General features: G+C 33.0%; 1 pseudogene; it reads right to left on the reverse strand.

The window, feature by feature from the left end:
* Positions 1-12511: 12511 nt before the first annotated feature.
* Positions 12512-13269, reverse strand: LOC133189414 (uncharacterized; annotated as a pseudogene).
* Between the last annotated feature and the right edge of the window lie 10466 nt (positions 13270-23735).

Consider the following 23735-nt stretch of genomic DNA (forward strand, 5'->3'; position numbering starts at 1 on the left):
TACATGTATATAACAAAATGTGTACTTGTAGATCATTAAAACACAATATTCAATTTTCGACATATGTTTTCTAGCAGTGCACAACATATTAAACAGAACTTTTGTGCTATTATTCTTTAACTCAGTACTGCTACATACCTGTTACTTCAATTTAGCAATACTAGTACACTTTCTCACAAGCCAAAGTTAGCTATGGAAATTATCTTTTGTGCAAGTCAAGCATGTTTGGGAATAATACATTTTCGAAAATTGCACAAAGTGAAGCAAACAAAGATAATTTCACTAGCCAACTTTGTCTCAGTGCTATTCAAAGGGCCCTTCAAGATTTTAAAAGTTTTGGCTAATCCAATAATGCGCTCAATGTGGACTCTCTTGCTAGATATTTTACGATCGTGCAGCACAGTTTTTCCTGACAATCGATTTTTCTTTTTAAAAAATGTTGGAATGTTAATAGTTACATCTCTAGGAGCAAATAGGTCCTGTACATTGAAACGCTTATCTGACATTAAGGAATCACCAGGCTCACAAAGATTCAGCAAGGGGCTGCGCTCCACAAGTTGGCGGTCACTTGCAGAACCTCCATAGGCAGGAGAGATGAAAGACACAAGACCACCAGGTGTTGAGCCAATAAGAACCTTCACGGTATTCCTGTTCTTGTACGTAGAGAAAGTTGACTGTTGGGCAACTGGTGGCTTTGGCTTCTTGACTGCAATCTCTGTGCCATCGATTACGAGACGTGTTGTTGGGAACTTTGAGTAAAAATCCCTTGGAGCAAGAAAACTTACCAAGTCTCTATCAGGCCAAAAATTTACCTCTCGCCACTGTCTGGACATGAAGTTGATCCATGTTAGCCATACGTTTTCCACAGTTGTTGTAGAGACTGAAAATAACCTACTAAGCTCAAAGTTAGTTTTATGTTGTCTCAGTTTTATAAGAGTTAGAAATAGCTGGTTTTCAATTGAAAGATTCTGCACTTGATTGTAAATGTAATTCAGATGAAATGCAGCCTCCCCTAAACTATAAAGAACATGCAAAAAATCAGTGTATGTTCCGAGCCCTGTATAGAACATCAAACCTTCGCTATCATTAATGAAATTTTCAATCGACATTATTGGTGTTGACATTGTTTGACATGAAGTATCTGTATATACTGCAGCAGAGTTTTCACATGAGCTGTATGTATATTTGAAACTTTATCCATTTGATTCACATGTAGTTTCAACAAAATTACCCACATTTGAAATGATATCCGCTTGACACTGATCAGCGTCATCCTCATAAATAATTTCTTCAGGGCTACAACATGCTTCCTCCACTTTCTTTTCACGCATAATGCGTCTCTGCTTTCTCTCATCAAGTGACTTTGATGTGTTCGGACTGTTCCATGGAAATATTGAAGGCACTGCATGTGGCTTCCTTTGCCTTCTTAGAGGATCAGCACCTAAAAAAAATCCATTCAAACTAACAAATACAATTAGGCAGTATTACACATGTTCAGACTTACATGTACTGATTATATTGCATCTCTTAGAGTCAAGTCATGTTGACACACGTCAATTTAAAATTAAATAAAAAATAAAAACAGTACTATTTCGTAGACGTAGCTTGAGTGTATCAAAATTTGATTATTGTGATCATAACATTTTTTTATATGATAATGGAGATGCAAAAATATCTTATCCTGTGAGGTATGTCTTTGACTTTCTTCGGACAGCTCTCCTTCCATGCTGATTTCAGAGGCCAGTAATCTGTCATTGTGCTGTCTGCATTTGTAGTCAGAGTTTCCGTAGTTTCATATGACATATCAAAATAGACATGACAATGCTAACTTTTTATAATTAAAAAAGAAATTGGCAATTTCATTTCATATTTTGATAAACGTCAAATTTCTAATCAATATGGGAGGCTGTTCCCTGAAGTTTAAATTTAACAGCATGTAACATGAAATAAATAACAATTTTCTTGAAAAAAAAGATAAACAAAAACAATTTGAAATACTGTCGTTATTTCTATGAGAATCTATATTATAATTATTATTCTGTGTATTTCTATACAATTATAATTAACAAATAAAGCTAGGGCATTTGTGTTAACAAGACTTTCTGACCATTTTGCAAATTAAGGAAATTTGGGTCGTAAAATGACAGTATTGCTCATGTAATCATGAATTAAGAAACAAAAACATTAATAAATAAAAATCTCTTTTATAACAGACATAAAATCAACCCACCGTATCTAGTTTCTGTAACGAAGTCCTCGTCCTTGAAATGCAAATGACACACTACGCTCCGTGGATGTGGGGACCATAACTTGTGCTTATTTAAATTACTATTTCTTTTAATGGCAATAATCCACAGCTTTTTCAATGCCGCATCTTTAGGAAAGCTGAGTCCCCCGCGAGTTGAGCACCCCGGCACACAACAACAAGACGGCATTTCAGCTTAAATGCTCGTTTCTACAACTTCTTGTTTATGATATTAAAGAAACCGGAAGTAAGCTTGAACGTTAACGAGCATTGCGCCACCTATGTGTTAGTTAGGGGAAATAACCGACAATTATCGACAATTAAGAATGTCAGTGATTAATATATGATACAGACTGGATTATAAATGGACATGCCAATCAAAGTTAAGATAATATTTTATAAGTATTCAATAAAAATATTAGAAACAGAGTTTAAAAATATACAATTAATTTAGTAATGTCTGTAAAAGCCGTAACGTCTGTCTCATAGTCATAGGTCTGTCTGTCTATTTAATAAAGCGAGTTTCCCCCTTGTTATACGTTTAAATCAATTTTGTGAGGTTCCGTGTTGAACACAATATAAAAAATAAGTATATTTTGTTTTATCACATTTTGTTTTATTACATTTTGCGTAGTCCCCAACGCAAAAATTAAGTAACGCAAAATGTAACAATCAAAAAGTGCATTATTACATTTTGCGTTAATCCCAACGCAAAATGTAATAACTCAAAATGTAATTATCCCAAAATCATGTTATTACATTTTGCGTCATTACATTCTGCGTTGATTTCGACGCAAAATGTAATAACGCAAAATGTTACAATTCCACTTTATTACACTTTGCGTTGTTATTACATTTCGCGTTGTAACATACCATACCTTCTTTTTTTTTAAAGAAAAAAAATAAAAATAATAAAAGTAAAGTAGAAAACCTAAGAATGATAGAAGGATCCTCCGCTGAAGACGGGGGACCCTGATAATAACTTAGAACTCATTGTGAGCAATGATAGGTCTTCCGTCCGATTGACCATACGCATGATATTGTTGCCTGTCGCTGGATCATTTTTTTTTCGTGGTGCAAAATAAAAGGTTGTAGTTTTCGTATTTCCACTTGTAGTTATATTATTTTCTGCTTTGAGATACAAAAACAATTAAAGTAGACGTTGAAGGAAACATCGTTTTAAAACTCTAATTCGAAACATAATTGCAACGTTATGGTTATTCGGACGCGTTTAACCCAAATGGTTTCGCCTACTCCTCAAGGTATATTACTCGTCAAAATTTGGTGTTTTAATCTCTTACCGTTTTTTTTAGATGTCGCTCAGATAACTTCACATATGGAGTACAGGAAAAAACGCGACTGGAAGTGAATTTTCTAAGATATTTGAGGTTACTTTAGACATTTGCAGTCTGAATAACATTTAAAAATCATTTCAAGTACTTTATCTAAAAAGAATATTTTTGGGAGAGTAAAATACTCAATTATGTAGTTTTTCTCTTATAACCTGAAATTGTTTTTGTTTCCGGTGGGACCAAGATCTTTCAAAACTGCGAAAGAGATGCAAATTTGAATTTTAAACAGAAAAGTTAAAATTTTTGATTTCTTTGATCACTTCCTGTGACGACCGAAAGTGACGGCTGACGCTCTTAACCCAAATTGTTTCGTCTAATTCTTCGATCTGTAAGTGTCTTAATCTCTAACCGTTTTCGAGATCTCGCTCAAATACACGTATTTTGATATCCTTTAACACTGTGACAGAATATGACTTTGATATCCTTTCACACAATGACAGAGTATTAATTTTATTCAATAAATAAATCGCAGTTTTACTGCCGAAATTTAAAAAATATAAATATTCAAAGCTAGCAATGAAAGACATAATGAGTGACTTAAGGACAGCATTTATGTTCATTGGTTGTGAACGCAAGGATCAAACCACATGCCAAAACCTACAGTCGATGTTACAAGAAAAAATAAAAATGTAATTAACAGAATATAATATATCAAATTCATCAAAAACAAAACCACGACATAACAAAGAACGTATACTATATATCTAAACAAAGCGTATAAGATAGTCACAACTCCCGCAAACAAGATAACTACCAGAATAAACTCGAGTTCTCCATGCTCTGGTCTTTCCGTATCTGTAAAACAGTAATTCATAGAATCTGAAAATATAATCACAGAAATCTGATTAGGTAACAATTGTATTTTATATTTAAATAATTAATTTTTGGTTTTTTCATGCCATTTGATTGGCGAAAAATAACTTTTAATCGTATTAATTTTATTGCTTACTCACAATCACTTGTGATCTGCCTGACGTTCTATTTAATTTGTTGAATTGAAATTTATAAGGCCAATTAACTTATTTACTAAATTTTCATTCAATTAGTGTAAGTAATTACACTAATTGAATGAAAATTTAATTATAAGGAATAGATTTTAAACCTACACAATAAATATGGTATAATCTGGGTTGGATCAGTTTACGCTTTTTTTATCATCTGAGAAACAATGTAAACTGTCCCAACGTAGCTTATACCGTAGCTGCAGAAATGAAGCGTTATGGTTTATATTTTAGTCTTTGTCAATGGTCAAAGACTAAAATATAAAACCATAACGCTACAGTTCTGCAGCTATTTATACCGTTTAAATTTGCTAGCTATCAAACTAATTTCTTAAATAGTACAAATCTCTTTTCTGCATAATCTTTCAGTAAGGCGTGACATTCTCGGTGATACATAATTAGCGTCTCGCAAATGGTGACCTAGATTCTCATTGGTTAAGAAATTAATAACATAACTAACTTTAGGTAGTTGCTAACAAACGATGAGATGACATAAGCCACACATCTTTACTGTAAGAAACGATGTAATTGGTTCCTTGCGTCACTTGTTGACTCTGACTCATTTTTATCCCACGTGTATTTCACCCGTGAATAAAAAGCTGTGTAAATTTCAGCATTGTTGAGCTAGTCCGGCAAACCAATGAGAATCTAGGCAACTATTTGAGAGACGCTAATTATGTATCGCCGAGAATGTCACGCCTTACTGAAAGCTTAAGCGGAAAAGAGATTTGTACTAATTCGTTAAAAAAACTAATTTATGCTGATTAAGTGTCTAAAAATTGAGCACATTAATTTCCTTTTTTTATTTTTACCTGAGATTGCAGAAAAGACTTGACTAGTTGATAATGGTAAAGCTTGATTGTACATGTAGGAAAGATGACTTTCTTGGGCATGCTTTATAATTTTTTTTTTCAGTTACTCTGTACGCTCTAATACATTCTCTGTAGATTAGAACTGTATTTGTCTGAGATTTCCAAGTAGTTATACAAGGTTGGCAAAACCTGTGGCCACACGCAAGAACATGGATTTCGGATTTCTTCGAAACAAATTGTGCAGCTTTCCATTTTGATGATGGTGGAAATAAACGAGTCAAATTGGTCTTTTTGCTACGCAGGTGAGTTAAGGCTAGGTATAGGCATTCCTATGCAAATAATCGAATTAAAATGCCTAAGGACTATATCTATTATACAGAGAAAGTTAAAAGTTATTGTCTAATACATACTTGTTACCCACGACATGAGGTAGCCAGTACACATTATGACGTCATATTATGACTTCATTGTTTTTTTTACTACACAAGATTACAATGGATATCAACAAAAATGCTTCGGTGCAAGGACATCATCTGTTTTATAACTGAAACAAGGTATATTTTGAGGTAATATAGTCCAGAGTTTGCTGGTAATGCTGCACAAATATCAACAACTCAGTTGTATAACTTCTATTTGTAAAGTTTTAAGTTAAATAAGGGTAAAATGTACAGTACGGTATAAGTTTCCTCAAATTCCGATCAAATGAAAAAAAATGCTTAGGATTTGTGAAGCAGTTTTATTAAGCTATAGAATATCCCTCTTATCATTATTCAATTTTAATTTAAAAACAAGTAGGGTAATCCCTTGGGCCGAAGCTGTTTTGTTGATTTGTTTTATTACCTCCAGTAGGTCCGATCAGTGACGTCATATATAACGTCATAATGTGTACTGGCTATTACATATCGTGGGTACTAAGTATGCAACACTTTCTCTGAATAATAAATATACCTTTTATGCGTTTTTATTACCTCATTTGCATAGAAACGCCTAAACCTAGCCATAACTCACATGCGTAAACTTTTGAATGAAAAAATACTTACTTTTATTCAATTGAAACATTTGTCTTCATATATTATTCAATGTAAACCAAACACCATTTAATCTTCCTGTTTTATACTAACTGACAATTGTTTAAAAGAGCATCACCAGTGTGGTATATTAGAGAAAAGGAATGGGAAGAGGCACAGCTCAGAAATAATTAAATGTCAGGGAGAGAGTGGTAATAAATAGTCCCCATTCAATGTTTATTTACTACAAATTGTGATTTTGCTTATATTTATTATCTTATAGAACCAAATTGAAATAAACTATTTTCCACAGTACTCTAAAATAATAAGAACAGGTGAAAGCAATGTGTAGGTCACAAATGTATGCTTTTAATGAAATTAATCAATTGAATGTACATACAGTATAGAGTTGAACTCCAGGACCTACATCTATATATATTTAGCAGAAGGAAAACCAACGTAATTTTATACCTTCATTTTTGGAGAAAGGACAAGGTATGGTAACAGCCGAATCTGGCCCCTTATTTGATGTAAAAATCAAAACACAGTTAAAATTGTGACAGTTTGTACTTAAGAACTTAAAATGATGTTTGTTTTAAAATCAGCTCTAATTTTGATTCAAAGCTTACATGGAGGCCACAAAAGGGTGCAGAAGTAGGACATTTTCCCGAATTTCCTCAATTTTGGTGGAACTTCGTCATATTTGAGATACTTTTCACTTCGGGAAACATAGAGCACTAGCTTGCCTATCTGAGATTTTTATAAATAAGATGCATCTGATACTAGTGTATAAAATATATAAATTTGGTAGATAGGCAAGCTTGTGCTCTATGTTTTCCGAATCAAAATGTGCTGTAAAATCGATCAAAATTTGCATAAAAATGAGAAAATTCGGAAATTGACATATTTTCTGACCTTCCTGTGACCTCTGTGTAGCCCATAACTTAGAACCAATACTCATTTTGTGGCAGGGGAGACAACAGGTTTTCATTGATAAACTGTTGCATCATTCTGGAAGACACCCCAAATCAGGGGCCAAAAAGGGGTCTTAAGCTATCTTGTCCTTTGTATCTATTTGAAGATTATTGTTTTGAGGTTAATTAAAATCTGTATTCTGCTACTTTCCTTTTACAGAAATAATGACTGTAAAATAATGCTTGCCTGAATTTTAAACTAGTACTCTTAATCCTTGCACATTTTTTATTTAAATTTTGACAAGAGCATGGTAGTACACTTTAAACATAATCAAATACCTACTATTTGAACTTCGCAGTGGCAGCTTGAAAAATATTACCTTGGAATGTTTCTGTTGTCAAGTTTCTCTACGCATCAGACTTCATATATATAACACAACGTTAACATAAAAAAAAATGAATTTTAACAATGTTATTCAGCAGACCATTTATTCATAATGAACCATAAAAAAGGAAAGAAATATAATCACTTAGGTAATTTTCAAACAAGAGTAAAGAAAAATTACAATTTTTGAAGAGTGACAAATTTTCGTATCTTTTATGCCGTCTGAATTATCGGATGATCTTTCAGACACTTGAGCAGGAATTTTGTCATGGTTTGTGATATCGTGTTAGTTTATGAATATATCTGAAAGGAATAGGCTGGTTTTGGTGCAGTGAATATATATGTTTTGGAATCTGCACTTTTATTGAGTAAAAGTTATAATCTCTTAATAAGGTATATTATGTAATTCTTGAGCAGATGAAAGGCAATTTTACTTACAAAATGATTGTTGTCCTGAAAAAAAAAAGAAAAAAAAACTTTATTTTTCTTTAAGCTGATTAACTTGTAAAGACAATGCACAACACTTTGCTGGTTTCCTGCATCAATTTTAAAATGTAGGCTATAAAGTATTCTATACGAAAAAAATTGTTTGTGCAATTTGTTTTCCTTTTACAAAACAGATTCGATTTGAATAGCGTTGTTGGATATATATTTCGATTACCATAACCTCGTAATAGAAGGAACCGTGTCATAATCTTTTGATTATCGTTTATAGGGGAAACCTGTTTCATAGATATAGTCTACTATACAGTACCAACCAGACCCAACCTGACACCTAAGCAGTCCCAGAAAGCAGTCCCCGGGACTGCTTTGGGACTGCTCTGGGACCGCTGTGGGACTGCTCTGGGACCGCTATAGGACTGCTCTGGGACTGCTGGGACTGCTCTAAAAAGCAGACCCAGCAGTCCCAGCAGTCCCCGGGACTGCTTTCTGGGACTGCTTTGATCACTCATGCGTGAAAGAGGTTCTGAGTGACATGATAGCTCCGCCCCCTTGTGTATTCTGAATTTGCAGTCTTTCTGTCGTTGTTTTGTTTACTTTCAGCAGAGTGGTGTTTAAGATAAAAAATAAAAGAACAAGGATTTCTTACAAAATTTTAACAAGTAGATATATATATATATATATACATGTAATTACTACATGTCTTCAGGGGCTCTAAATTTACACAATTGTGGTCTTGAATTAATTTTTAAAAAATGAAAGTAATTAAAAAGGGAAGTCAGGAGATGATTTTTATCCGTTAAATTAAACTTTAATACAAGTGTTTGAAACAAAATTATCTAAGCCTATTTAATTAACTAATGCTATCAAATTATTGTACTCAAAGTTTGCATTAGCACTATTTAAAAAAAAAAAACAAAAAAAAAAAAAACAACATGTTATTACAGTAAGATATTCAGAGGGAAGTACTGTACTTGATTTTTTTTAATTGAAAAAAGCTAAAACCATGCTTTAAAAAAAGCGCATTCAGTGCTATCCATGCTATTTTTTACCGCCCTCAAAAAAAACCTAATGATTTTTATTAAATGACCATGATATTCTTCCATTATATAAACAATGTGAACAAGTATTTGGGGATTTATTTATGAATGAGTTTTTAATTTATAAACAAGTAATTAAAAAGGTACATTTATTTAAAAAAAATAAACATTTGAAAATATCGGGAATTGTGTGTTGTCAAGACTTGAGGTTTCAATCGCCTTTGGGCATGATTAGCAGAAAGTCAATGAATGGTATCAGCGTTACACATCGCTGAACACGCTGGTCAACAATGACACTATTTTCAATTATGAACTGCAAAAAAATCTTTGTTTCAATAAATGTGTATAGATTTATTTCGGAATTAATTAATTTAAAACATAATCTGAGAGTTCCATTCTCGTGATTTACAGATGTACACTCGAACGTTTATATAATAAAACACTTAAAACTGAATGATATTGTTTTCTGTTACATAGCTATAGGTTACATAGAGAATCTAACGATAATCAAATTGGCAAGTCAGTGAAAATAGTCATGACTGAAATATAATACTCGGCAAAATTTTACAAAGAATTTTTCAAAAGCCCCAGTACTTTCCAGTAAGAAAAAAGCATTCAGAGTATATAGTATAGGAATCGGCCTTGCTCTATAATTATAAAATCTATTTAAACTAATTCTGATAGAAAAAAAAATAATTCAAGTTTAATTTTTAATAAAAATAAATAAATATGGAAACCAATATCAATCACAGAAAATAAAGAAATTGATTTATTTTGGTGAAAAATTAATATACCACATCACTTTGTTTATAAATATTCATGTTATTAGTAGGCGTGAACACCTTCTTTGTTCAATATTTATTATTTGTTTCTATAAGCGTACTGTGATTTCTTAACAGTTCAGAAATGACTGTCACACAAGAATTGTAAATATTTATTGTTACTGCTCAGAAAGAAATGCATCATCAATTTCCATTGTCTTTTATAGTTACATTGCTTATTGATAATCTCATTTCTGAGTAATCTCCGCCCATTAAATTGATAAACCCCGCACACTGGGACTGCTGGGACTGCTTTCTGGGACCGCTGGGACTGCTTTTTGGGACTGCTGGGACCGCTGTGGGACTGCTGTGGGACCGCTGTGGGACTGCTGTGGGACCGCTCTGGGACTGCCTTAGCAGTCCCAGAAAGCAGTCCCCGGGACTGCTCTGGGACTGCTTTGTGTCAGGTTGGGTCTGGTTGGTACTGTAGCTATATCAAAGTTTTAAACATTTTTAAAGAATAAAAAACAGTATTAAGTTTTAAAGATGATGGAGACAAGTATAATTTCTTATAATTATTTATGTTTTGATTGTGGCCACGACCAACATAATACAATATACACTTTATTAATCGGTAAAACATTAACCTTTCTGAACTTTATAATCCTTATCCTTATAAACCTTACATCCTTATCCTTATTCTTATGAATTCTTTAAAAATGTGAATAGTGACAACATTCATACTGTTACTGGGTGAGGAGATACCTACTCAGCAGCAGTTGTAAAAAAAATACTTGTATCAGAGAAGGCGTCTCGAATAACCGCCAAATGGCTGTCCGTTGAAAAAGACAAGCACCGTCAACAAGTTAGGTGGAATGAGAGCCGCAAAAATTTGTGTAGGCGTGGCCACATCTTGAAGATTAATCCACATATTTACTATTTTATAGAAAAACATATTTTTGTAGAGTCCTTTGTAAGTTGAATAGCAAGAAACAATTTCCGAAGTATGACATTTGAACTCCATCACTACTAAACATTTCCTTGAATCCCAAGTAATCTCTGGGTATTTCATTAATAACCCACCACTGACAGTGACTAAATGATTCGTAAATTATTGAGGCTGACAGTAGCAAGTTTTTTGAGCTTTCGAGTTTGAACTAAAACGCCATGAAGTTTTGGGCAACATATTTGACCAACCAACTGTTGTTTTAGGAAGTAGTTACTTAAGTTTCTCGAGTGTTGAACAGATAATGGACCGTTGTTGCAATATTGGAATTTTACCCATATGAATAATCAAAATTTCTGGTGGGGATTCATACCTTAACAAAAGCTTTATTTTTGGAATAAGGTCAAACCATTTCATTCCATTTCCTTGCCAAAATTTTTTGTAATTTCTGGTCTTAAACCTAAATTCACACATCTATGGGTTTCTTGCATAGTAGAACGCTCATTTGATAATTGAAGAACCAACAATCCAAATAACTTTTTCACTTCCTCTATAAAAATATGAAAAACAATTAAGAACATCACTTAATCCTAATATACCTTTTGAAAGTATTCGAACTCCATCTACCTTGCTTTTTTATTTCTGTTTCCGAACGTTTTTTATTTCTGTTTCCGAATGACCGAAAGAGAAACTATCTGATGCGGCCCCAATACCGAAAGAGTGAGATTTGTGTCGTGAGTTCGGAAGGCCAGCTACTTCAAGAGACTTATTTAATACTGAACAGAACTGAAATCTTGTGAGAGGACTACCATCCATATGTATAAATAACTGGCCGTCAAATTTTGACTTCATAGCGATCTTCCTTTTCAACTACTCAACTTGACAGACAGAATTCTTTCTTTGTTGCAAAAATAAGGATGTCCCTTTCCCAAGTTGGTCAGTTTTTGAAAAAGGAATTCTAAGCGCTATGAAATTTCCACAGAATCTTCGTATTTTTCCAAACTTTATATGTTCAAAAGCAATAATTAAATTTGCTTGATTTGAACTACTAAAAGTAAATTTCCCGACTCTAAGAAAAGCACGATAAGCTACTGAAAATGCCTTTCAAAAAAAGGATGGTTTCAAAGTTTGACGAACAAACTAAAGATGTTGTTCTGATAAGTTTCTCAAGAATGTGTCTTGTGATAGGAAGTCTACAATCTTTTGAATGGTTTGACCTTTTGATTCCTTCCAATAACATTCTAACTAAAAAGTTTTCTGTGTTGTCACAGAGTCCCAATATTTTGTATTTGAAACTTAATCCTGATACATAGGATAAAATAGTAGCATGAGCCAAACCTTGCAATACCAATAGGTGATTGCCTTAAATTAGATAAAGGCTCATATTTGAAAGGGTCTGCTATGCGACCCAAAGAAATTCCCTTGTCAATTTTTTCTTTTACCTATTTAGGTGATGGTTCACAGAAACTAAATTATCTGTGTTATAGATTGTTGACACTCTTGAACCTTCATAATGTAGATAAAAACCTGATGTAAAAACGTTCTTTAATTCATTGGCTGTAGTTCGATTTGGAAAAATTGCAAGGTATGGACACACACTGTTCAAGTTAATTGGAGTTAAACCTGTTCTTACGAAAGGAACCTGTTGAATATTTGCTGCCTGGCAAAAAACTTAGAAGGGAGCTTGAAAAGCCCTTGAGGATGATATCCTCTGTACAGCTAGTTTATCGGGACAGTGAATAGCAGGATGTTTGTTTTTACACTTTAACAACTGGTGTTGATTTTGACAATTTTGGATGCGACAAGAACCTTTGTTGAAACTCGACTAGCACCGAGCTTTATATTAGCCATATATTTGATAAGGCTGTGAGATTAATCAATATGTGCTGACAAATATATACTCATATAAATTAAAAAATGCGTCTAGCCAAGTATCAATTGTTGTAATTTTGGTCGTATTTTCAGGTTTTAATGTAAGCTGACTATTCGTAAATAGAACTGTTTTCCTGCATTTCAAAATATGTTTGCTTATTCAAAAATGTATGTAGTTCCACAAATTCCCCTTTCATGATTTTTTGGTTTAACTGATTGTGTAACATGCATACCTACATGTAGATCATCATGTACACTGCTTTTGCTATGAGGGGATAAACATGAAGGGGAAATTGAGTCAAACCACTTGATCTGAATCAGATAAATTTGATACATTTGTAGTTGGTGTACTTTAGGAGACTTTGCTACCTTCAATTGACGATGTGTCAAGGCGGTGAGAAATAATCGTCTCTATCCTTTTGTTAATTTCTAGCAGCATTTTTTCTGCGACTGACGAGACATCCTCCTCTAGTTCTGGCATGGTGTTTGACATTTTGCTTGTTCCGGGATCCGTATTTTGAAGTGGCTCTGAGCTTTTTTCCCTCTAACATCTTTTTTTTAACGCCAGGCATTCTGGACTTCCCTACAAATTTGCGTTTTCTATTCCTCCCCCCTTCGTCAATGAAATGTGACTTTTGTCGAGGCTACATAATGATTTTACACTCACATACTTTGACTACCTATTGCTGTTCAACAAACAAATTCCAATTCTGGCCAGTTTTACTAACAGAAGACATGATTTTGACAACCTTAGTCTGCTGCATATCAATATGATTAGTCCTGGCTTTGGCGAGGTAAGAATGAAGATTCGATCTCAAATGTATTTTTCCAATATATTTCCAAGAAAAATTTTGAATCCCAATTGTGGTTTATCCCTCAGGGATCATGGCATGAGCAAACTTGTTAATGAAAATATGCTGAGTAAGAATTACTCCAGCATGCTAGAGGTTCACAGCGAGATACTTTTGACTTGGCGCCGCGTAACCTCTAGCATCCATCGTAAAAATTCTCGCCGCTGAAACCCAAGTGGAAATAAATTATTTAATTAAAAATTCAGGCTTTAAACATTAACAAATGACACGAAACAATAAAATATTCACCATTTACGATAAAACTTACACATAAAACAATGTTAATCTCTCTTATTAAAGATAAATCCATTATTTTAAAAAAACGAAGCAGAAATGAAAACAAGTCGTCTGTTTGAAATTCGGGAATGGAATGCAGAATATCTGACGAAACGAAACTAGTTTTCCGCTACGAAATCATTGAAATTTTCGTTTTCTGACTAGCAATCCGCAAAATTAGCATGAAGTCAAATCGAAAGTAATTCTGGTGACAAATTGAAATAATGACGCTTTTGATTAATGAACAATGATGCATACTGAATAAAGTGGATTTTAGGATTTCCTTTGACTTTTATACCCCAAGCGACACGTAGGTACCTGAGAATTACTTGTTTACAGTTTATTTCACGCATTATATGTTCCGCCAAAAAATCTCAAGCGGAACGAGCTCGTAAGAAAATGGCCTTTAGATGTAAGAGTCCGAGGTATATAAGGAGCGTAGGGACGTTAACCGAGGCTCTTACTTGTAGGAGTAAGTTAAGAATCTTTTAATTTTTTTTCGACTTCTACGGCCTTATGTACACTGGAAGGAACATTGAACATGCACTTAATTTGAAAAAAAAATCTCTTTACCGAATGATCCGCTGTTCTAGTTTGGTTGAAGTTTGTCTTGTGTTACTTTCTTCAAGTTCAAGTTAACAGACAGACATATGGGAAGACAGACGAAGGACAGACATTCTTCAGTCGGAAGGGTTTTTAGCCCCTTATTCAGGTGAGCTGAATGTAAAATAAAAATTACTTTTAAAACTTTTAATGTCAATAAGAACAATAAAACAAATCACCAATCAATGCTTATCAATTACAAGTAATTATTAAAATTACACTTTTTGTTACAATTCAGTATTTCTTGTTTGATAACATGCATGCCCTGATTTAAATGAAAAGAATATATCTATAATACACCTTTCAATATGTTAGAGACGCATTTTAATCAGTGATGGTTATACATGTATCACATAAAACCTAAATACATACAATTCGCCTGACACTTGTTCGGAATATTTCCTAATGAAATCGTCACAATCATCAACATGAGATAAAAAGATGAAAATTGAAGAAATTTTTAGTAACTTCAACTTTTAAAATTAACTAGCCAATCCATAAACAACTACACTGAAACAGATTGTAATTTACTGAGACTTGATTGTGTGTGACCACTATGCCTTGAAAGGGTCAAAAACAAAATTTCAAGGGAAGTGGTGAATAAACTTACTTGTATGAATTTGAAGCCATGGAACCAACACACAGAAACACAACCTATGAATCGGAAATAAACCGAAGATTCATTGTAGCTCTTTAAAAAGAAACTAACTGGCTAATAACGTGTACCTTTCTCTTACTGATAGATATTGTAAAAATAAGTCCATGCAGATAGGGGGAGGGGGGATTGACATGCACATATTTCATCACAACAACTTATACAATGTACACTCGAACTCACTTACATAGAACTCTCTTTATTTGAAAAATCGCTTAGTTTGAAATATGGTTTTCCGTAAAAAAATACTGGTACATTTTCTTCGTAATAAATACACATTTAGATTGAAATCTGTGAAATCGAAAAACTGTTAATTTGAAGTGATTTTAGAACCCCCTGAACACAAAGCTTGTTGTTTTGATAACAGTTACATTGAAGTCGCAGATTGCGACACGTGGACACAGGTGACTGATCATATACGAAATCAAGCACGTGTAATTTTTTCACACATGTGATTTGATGTCGGTGGTCTTGTAAAAAAATAATTATAATTATATATTGTATGAATAAAACAATTGAGCATTTCTCACCACGCGGGTATGTTAAGGAAGCATATAAATCGTTTCTCGGGAAATTTAGATTTTTTAAAGAACATTAAGTTTGATAATTTATCAAAGTCGCCGATAAAACGTAAACTATCATTAACTATTACATAAAGACAACAAAGTGTCTGAGGCCAAGAAGTGCACCACTACAACGTCATCACGTGACTGCTATTAATAACAAAATATTCCTTAATAAAAACCTTAATAGAACAAGAATACCCCGGGGTTTGATAATTTCTTTTAGTAAATTATAGTTGAAAAACCTCTCTTATGCCTAAAAAGTGCTGCTAGATCCCACTGTCCGGTCGAGAAAATAATTATTCCACATATTCGCACGAAACCTTACCCAATGTTTTGCATTTTATACATATAACCCGAGATATTTCTTCAAACCAAGTTTACCTCACGATTCTAGCAGCACTTCCCAAGTTTTATAGAACGCAAGCTTTCGATATGTACTAATATTAGGTTTTGAAGTATCCAGCTTAGTGTTGTTCTTTTGCATTATTGTTGTCACGAATGACAGAGAAAAGGCCCACCGGGATACGTAAATAGCTGACTGTATTCAATAGAAGATATATCAATGAAAATGAATTAGCATACCTGTTTAACAAACTTTAACTTCACATGAATCACACAAAATATTCACGATATTTGCTTTTAAACCCCCTTTTACGTATCTTTTTACATGCCGTCTTAGCCAAATTCTCGCTACACAACATGATCAATATTAAAGTTACTTGTTGAACATATAGGACGTCATCGGTCGGAGTTTTTAATTCAGGTGACAGATACAGCATAACAAAATAAAAACATTTTATTTTTGTTAATATTTGCAAGTTTCTATTCAAATTCAGGAGTTAAATAATATCTCTAAATGACAGTATTTAGAAAACTTGTGTTCTAAAATTGACGTCATCTCGCCTACTATGACGTCATATGGTATCACTGATTTAGTCAAGTCAGATTATCTTAGTGCTTCCTTAACACACCTGCGCAGAACATATTAGTCGTCCTTCTTATTTTCTAACTACAGGCGTCAAGAACGAAGTGACTAAAGTAAGCAATGGTGTCGTGTGTAAATTGTTGTGCGGAGAAAGTACTGGAATAAATAAATCCACTGTAAGTGATTGGAAAATAAATTTCTTGATTTAACTCGACGTATGTGAAGCATCTGTTGGCAATGCTGAGTAGACAGGGTTGGTCTATAGATGTGAACCTGACAAATAATTGTATCTACGCGGCAATGTTTAAAACACACTTTTTTTCGTGCGTAAATAGTCTTGATAGTTTTCTAACACGATTCAATAGAAATACAGATTGGTCCAATCATGTTATTCCAACACCAACCTTAAAGCAACAGATTGATACTCTACCAATATTGGGACAATATTTGGTTGTTGACTAGGTAGTGTACGTCCTTGCACTTTTGAGGTTTATCAGGAATATGATCATCATATTAGCGATTTTCTTCACATCCTCTGTAACTGTGGAGCTTTTTAAGGTCTTGATAAAATATTAATGTACACATATACAAATTCGACAATTCGTTATATTGAATTCGTATATATTTTACTATTGGCCCTATTTGTTGAATTTGATTAAACGAATTTGATTCGTTATAACAAATTTTACAAAGAGTTTAAACGAATTTAATTTATTATACCAAATAAAAGAATCCTTTAAAACAAATTTTATCTGTTATAGCTAATTTTTGAATTCATTATAACGAATTCCACAAATTTGTTATAACAATTTTAATTTGTTATAACGAAATCAACAAAATTGTTAAAACAAATTAAATTTGCTATAACGAATTCAACAAATTTGTTATAACAAATTTTTTTCGTTATAACAAATTCGACAATTCGTTATATCGAATTCAAAAAAATGTTTTTGATAGGTCCTAATTGTTGAATTTGATTAAATGAATTTAATTCGTTATAACAATTTTTACAATTTGTTTAAACGAATTGTTAAAACAAATTAAATTTGCTATAACAAATTCAACTAATTTGATATATCAAATTTTATTTGTTATAACAAATTCGACAATTCGTCATATCAAATTCAAAAAAAATATTTTTGATAGGTCCTAATTGTTGAATTTGACTAAACGAATTTAATTCGTTATAACAAATTTTACGAGTTTAAACGAATTTAATTTGTTGTAACTAATTTTTCAATTCGTTATTACAAATGCAACAAATTTGTTATAACAAATCTAATATGTCATAACAAATTCAACAAATTAGTTATAAGAAATTTTATTCGTTATAACAAATTTGACAATTCGTTATAACAAATTTGACAATTCGTTATATCGAATTAAAAAAAAAATGTTTTTGATAGGTCCTAAATGGGTTTCCGTTGAAGGACAGACGGACGACAGACAAAGTGTGATTAAAAAACCTCACTTGAGCTTTCAGGTCAGGTGAGCTAAAACTGTTAACCCCAACACCAATTATTTCTGCACTTGTATGAGAATAACTTTAAAAATACTTTCCAGTTAATCATTACTACTGAACAAAAAAAATAGCATTCAATCTCCACGTATAAATAACGGGATAAAAATAGGCTTATTCATCAGATATCTCAAGAATTACGGTATCTTGACGTAACATAGAGATGTACACCAATCCTGGAAACAATTTTCTGACAAAAACCTTTTCTCTCTAGAGTATTGCTAAATAAATATTAAGTATTTGTTTACTTATTCATCTTCCATACTTTTTGTCTATCCTTCTGTCTGTCTGTCTCTGCATGTGTTGGTGTGTCAGTCTCTCTCTCTCTCTCTCTCTCTCTCTCTCTCTCTCTCACGACCTTAGTAAATATTCTCTAACACAATATATTGGCGACAAAATGTGCAAATGTTCACAGTACATATTGTCCCCGACGACAAAATGTGCCGATGTGTGACTGTACATTTTGTCGTCTATTATGCAGGAGGAAAGAAAGTCTCGTCTCGGTACATATTGTCGCCGGCGACAATATGTACCAATTGACTCCTCTGAATCACTTGTCAAGGCGAATGGCAATATATATGACACAAAAGAAATTGTTTCTAAATGTTCGTCAGTACTGTTATCATATGGTGATATTTTACAATCCAATATAAAAACGAATAAAAGAAATACATGCAATTTTTCATTTTTGCATCATAATATGGAATAAATAATCTATGTTACTTATTATTTTTTTTGGTAATGTCACAACGATCCATAATTATTGTTAACTCAAGCCTTCCTTAACGTAGATAAGCGGCTTCCATTAAAATACTGCTGAGCGTTGTTATACAACAGGTAAAGTGTGCTTTCTAGCTGTTTCAGAATTTTTTCAAACGCCTTTAGCCAAAATGATTGTTTTGCAGAATTCATTAACAAAATAATCACCAAAAGAAAAAAAGTTATTTTGAATAAAGTCGACCAGCTATTATCAAAAAGGTATGTTTTAAAGCCCTTGTAGAAATTAAAAGGCACATCTTTGAGAATCAAAGTGACATCCAATAGAATGCAGCAGATAGCATGAAAAATATCATAAAGATTTTGGACTAATGTGAAAATCAACATGTAAATACATTTCATTGATAGGAAGAGTGTTATAAAAGGAATACGCAGAATATTCCACAAAATCAAAGCAGCATCACGGCATAGGGGATGCATAAAAGACCGAAAAAATCCTGTTGAACTCGGGATATCGAAGAGGATGAAAAGGACAATGATCAAGATGAATATAAAGAGATTGTTCCAATCGTTGAAGCTTGGTGTTTCTGCTTTATTATCTGTTAAAAAAATAATGGCAAGATTTACATTGCTGTTTTTCAAAAAAGAAATAAAGTTCGCGTTTCCGTGAAATTTGCAGGATAACCTCTGAGGTCGAGAAATGTTGTTTGAAATATAAAAGCCGAGGCGTTAACTGAGGCTTTTGTATTGCAAACAACTTTTCAAATCCCAAGAGGATATCCTGATTCACGACATCAAGAACTTTATTTCTATTCTACTCACAGCTCTAAAATACGGCTGATTGTTACCTCTATAGAGAAAGGAAATTATGCTATTCTATTTATCACCAGAGTGTCAATTTCTTTATTTACTTGTTTATCGATTGAAATTGAATGCAGACGATTTGAGCAATAGTTGGATAAAAAAAAATCCTTAAATTCTTTATATTTTTTTTTATCACATATTGATTAATTTTTATGAATGTAAAATAACAAAATCAGTTGTCTATTTCATGTGTTACATCAGTAAATCACGGAGCGTAAATGTTTTGGGGAGGTCCATTAAACAGCCCCATTTATCTATAAAAATCGACATTTACCAGTTGCTTTAAGCAATACACACTGTTTAGACTGTGGAATATTACACATCGAATGCGTCTAAAAAAGTAGTAGGATCTAAAGTCAAATATTCATATCAAATTTACATGTTTGATATGTCTTTCTGATCCGATGATTTTTTGATGACGTTCGTGAGTTACTGAATAATAATGTTCGCAGCATTACCTTGATCTCGGCAATAACTGTAGTAGAATTGGTGATAATAGTTCATGTCACATTTGAACAATATATTTAACATTGACTTATGCTTAAAACTTAGCATAAAACCTTTCAATCAATTTCATATTCTCTTCGTACTAGAGAAGGGCAAGAAGTGTCTATAAAAGTTCACATAAAAATTTCAAACGAATAGAAAAAAGAAACAGTCTTATCATATTGACAAATTATTCTTCTTCAGATTGAGTTGCTTGAATGCTCATGAAATTAACAGAGAGCTATAATTATATTACTACCGACTTCTGTTAGTAAAAGACATTTATACTGTAAAACATAAATGTCATTTAAATGTAATTACCTCTAAAGCAACAGGATTCCGAGTTTTGGTCTCTGCAACACTCTTAACGATATGAAATAAATATTGTATGTTTGAAAGTTCCATCAGAATTGTGGTAAGTAATATGGATCAAAGTCATTCAGTTCAAAAGGAATAAGGTAAAAATTGATATTAAACTGCAACTTAATCTTATTTAAACAGTTTCAATTTATATAATGCTCAGTGAGGTCATCTTTAAAAAAAAATGTTTGGTTGCTCTCTCCCGATCGCCTGGCAAAAAATGGCCCGACTCAAAACTTTTTTAACCTTCATGAAGCAATTATTTTTTTTAGGTATTCTGGACAATAGATTTAAAAAAAAATAGCATTGAAATTGAAATTTTCTGAGAAAAAAAATTCTTACCTACCCACCGACCCAATTTTTCATCTTGAGTCAGGAGAAGGCAAGCAAACATTATTTTAAAGGTGGCCTGACAAAAACTGCTCTTACCTGCTGCTGTAGAAGACACTTGCTCACATAGTATTCTCTTCCACGCCTTGAGATCATAACACAAAATAATTCTGGCATAATAAAATAGAAGTAAATTTCAATTGAAATTCATTTGATATTTAAGATTAATAAACAGACAAAAAACAAGTAAATTTGGACACCTTATCATTCGTCAAGTGCAAAGTAAGGCCATCTTTAAAAAAAAAAAAAATGTTTGGTTGCCCTCTCCCAACCGACTACTAAACTGGCCCGACTCAAAACGTTTTTAACCCCCAGGAAGCAATTATTTTTTCCTGTATTCTGGACAATTAGCATTGAAATTGAAATTTTCTGAAAAAAAAAATTCACCCACCGACCCAATTTTTTCATCTTGAGTCGGGATAGGGAAAACAAACATTATTTTAAAGGTGGCCTAACTTATTTTATTAGAAAGATATTCCAATTCTACAGACAAGTACTCTAAGGTTGGTGTTAATAAAAAAAAAGGTGAAGATAACGAACAGTGAAAAATCTACAAACAATATGCAAATCTTTGAACAGGTCATAAAACACTGACCCCCGGATATAACAGATGTGAGATCAGGTGCCCAGAAGGAGTAAATATTCCCTGTGTCACACCTGCTTTGAACCTTATGCATTGATCAGATAGACGGAACATTGATAATCAAATTTAGTATAAAGAAAGGTCTTACATTTGGTATGGAATAAGTCAGCCAAAATACGACCCGGTGACTGGTTATATTTGCTAACCAGGTCATTACAATGACCACAGAATATACGATATGCTGACTTTAAACGAGATTGTTGAAATCCCTGTAACATCAACTTATCTGTCAGTAGCCTGCCTCGGTTTAAAAGAGCATTGTCTTGAGTATCCAATACGTTGGAAGACGTAAGCACAATATGATTGATTGATTGATTGTATGTTGTTTAACGTGTCATTCGAGAATTTTTTATTCATATAGAGACGTCACCATCCACATACCGGTGAAGGGCTTCAAATTTTTACCTTTACTCGACACTCAGGGCCATTGAGCAGTTAGAGATCTTTATCGTGCCAACGCCTGTCGTGACAAGGGGCCTCGGATTTTAAGGTCTCATCCGTAGGACCCTCAACTTTCACTTCAAAGTGCAGAGCGCATGGCGAAGGAACAGTTGGTACCCATTTCTTTATCGACTTAGGTCAGTCGCGGCCGACATTCGAACTCACGACCTCCCGATCACGAAGCGAGCGCTCTACCGACTGAGCTACCGTGAACGGTTAAACACAATATTCAAGTAATAGCAAAATATTACTACAAAAAAGAATTAAGTTGACGATGGAAAAACTGAAGTCATCTCGTTTGTCGTATAATTTAGTTGTTAGTTGATCCTTTTTGTCTATAGAAGTAATACATCCAAATATGAAACAGATTCTGAGGTGTCTTTTATTTCAAGTTCACTGGGACACATCCATTGGATATATAAACTATTGTTAATTGATAAAAGGTAGTCGATATATCTGAATGTGGAGTTGAAGGCCATAGTTAGTTTTTTTTCTTCTCCTTGAAAGTTTTGAATATATTCTGTTTCCTAGAAATAAAAAGACAGGTTGGTTAAAAAGGAGTAAGTACAACCAGTGTCCATGAGAATTCCAACAGTTTGTTGGAAGTGCTTGTCTCCGACGACCACATAAATGTTGTCATGGAGGGAATCCAGCCAGCCTCCTTTTAATATAAGCTTCAGAGAACAGTACCTGTATTTAGAATCAGAATGATTTTTTAAAAAAAAGTATTTTGTAGAGGACCAATCACAAGATACGAACATTTCCAAATTTCTTTTTTTTATTGAGGGAACAGTTGTCTATGATATAAAAATTCCAGTATTTACTCTTTAATAATTAAGTGAAGAAAAGTCGTACTTTTTGACGTTATTGACTTTTGAAAAAAATGGTGATTTAAATTTTTACAGCAGTTAATACTTTTGTACAGAGTAAAAATAGGGACTTGGTGAAGCATTCGCTGAACCTTGTAATGCATCTTTGTTTAAAGACTCTTGGGTATCTCATTGACAATTTCAATGAAATTTTTGAAAGGTTACAAACACATTCAGACAAACAGCTTCTTAATAGAATTATGTATTGATAACAAAGAAGTGTTGTAAACAATAGGACTACAATATTTTTGTATACAATCTCATTGATCAATCTCATAAATCTAGTAAACAAAATGAATTCCGAGAAGACAATAAAATTAACACTTTAGGTTTCCTTTGCAAAAATATGCTATATGCAAAAATTGGTTGAAATTAGATCAGTTACTCAATGAAAGAAGTTGAAAATAGTTGCGTCAATAGTTCTGCTCGCATTTGTTTAATTCGGGAAGGGTTAATGACAAATTTTGACGTAATTATTTACCTTTTTTTGCGATAACAGTCTCATATTTGGAAAGAAATGATTCTTGAAAAAAAATTATTAAAAAAAAAAACCTGGCTTTATGCATCCCCCCCCCCCCAAAATGCACCACAAGGGCGGATCCAGACGGGGTTAGTGTAGAGTGCAACAAGAAATTCATAAGAGGTTGATCTAGGATACCATATTGGACAAAATACCTCCTGTAAGGTAGAACAAGAGTTATATATGAGAAAAAAAAGCAATCAGACCCTTCTCCCTAATGCATTAGATTTTTCTTCTTTTGAGAAGCTGCTTAACTTTTTTTCCTTGCAAATAA

Source organism: Saccostrea echinata, unplaced genomic scaffold (genome assembly GCF_033153115.1).
Source record: "Saccostrea echinata isolate AGI-Se365-2 ecotype Australia unplaced genomic scaffold, CSIRO_AGI_Sech_v1 ptg000018l, whole genome shotgun sequence".
NCBI classification, from domain to species: Eukaryota; Metazoa; Mollusca; class Bivalvia; order Ostreida; family Ostreidae; genus Saccostrea; species Saccostrea echinata.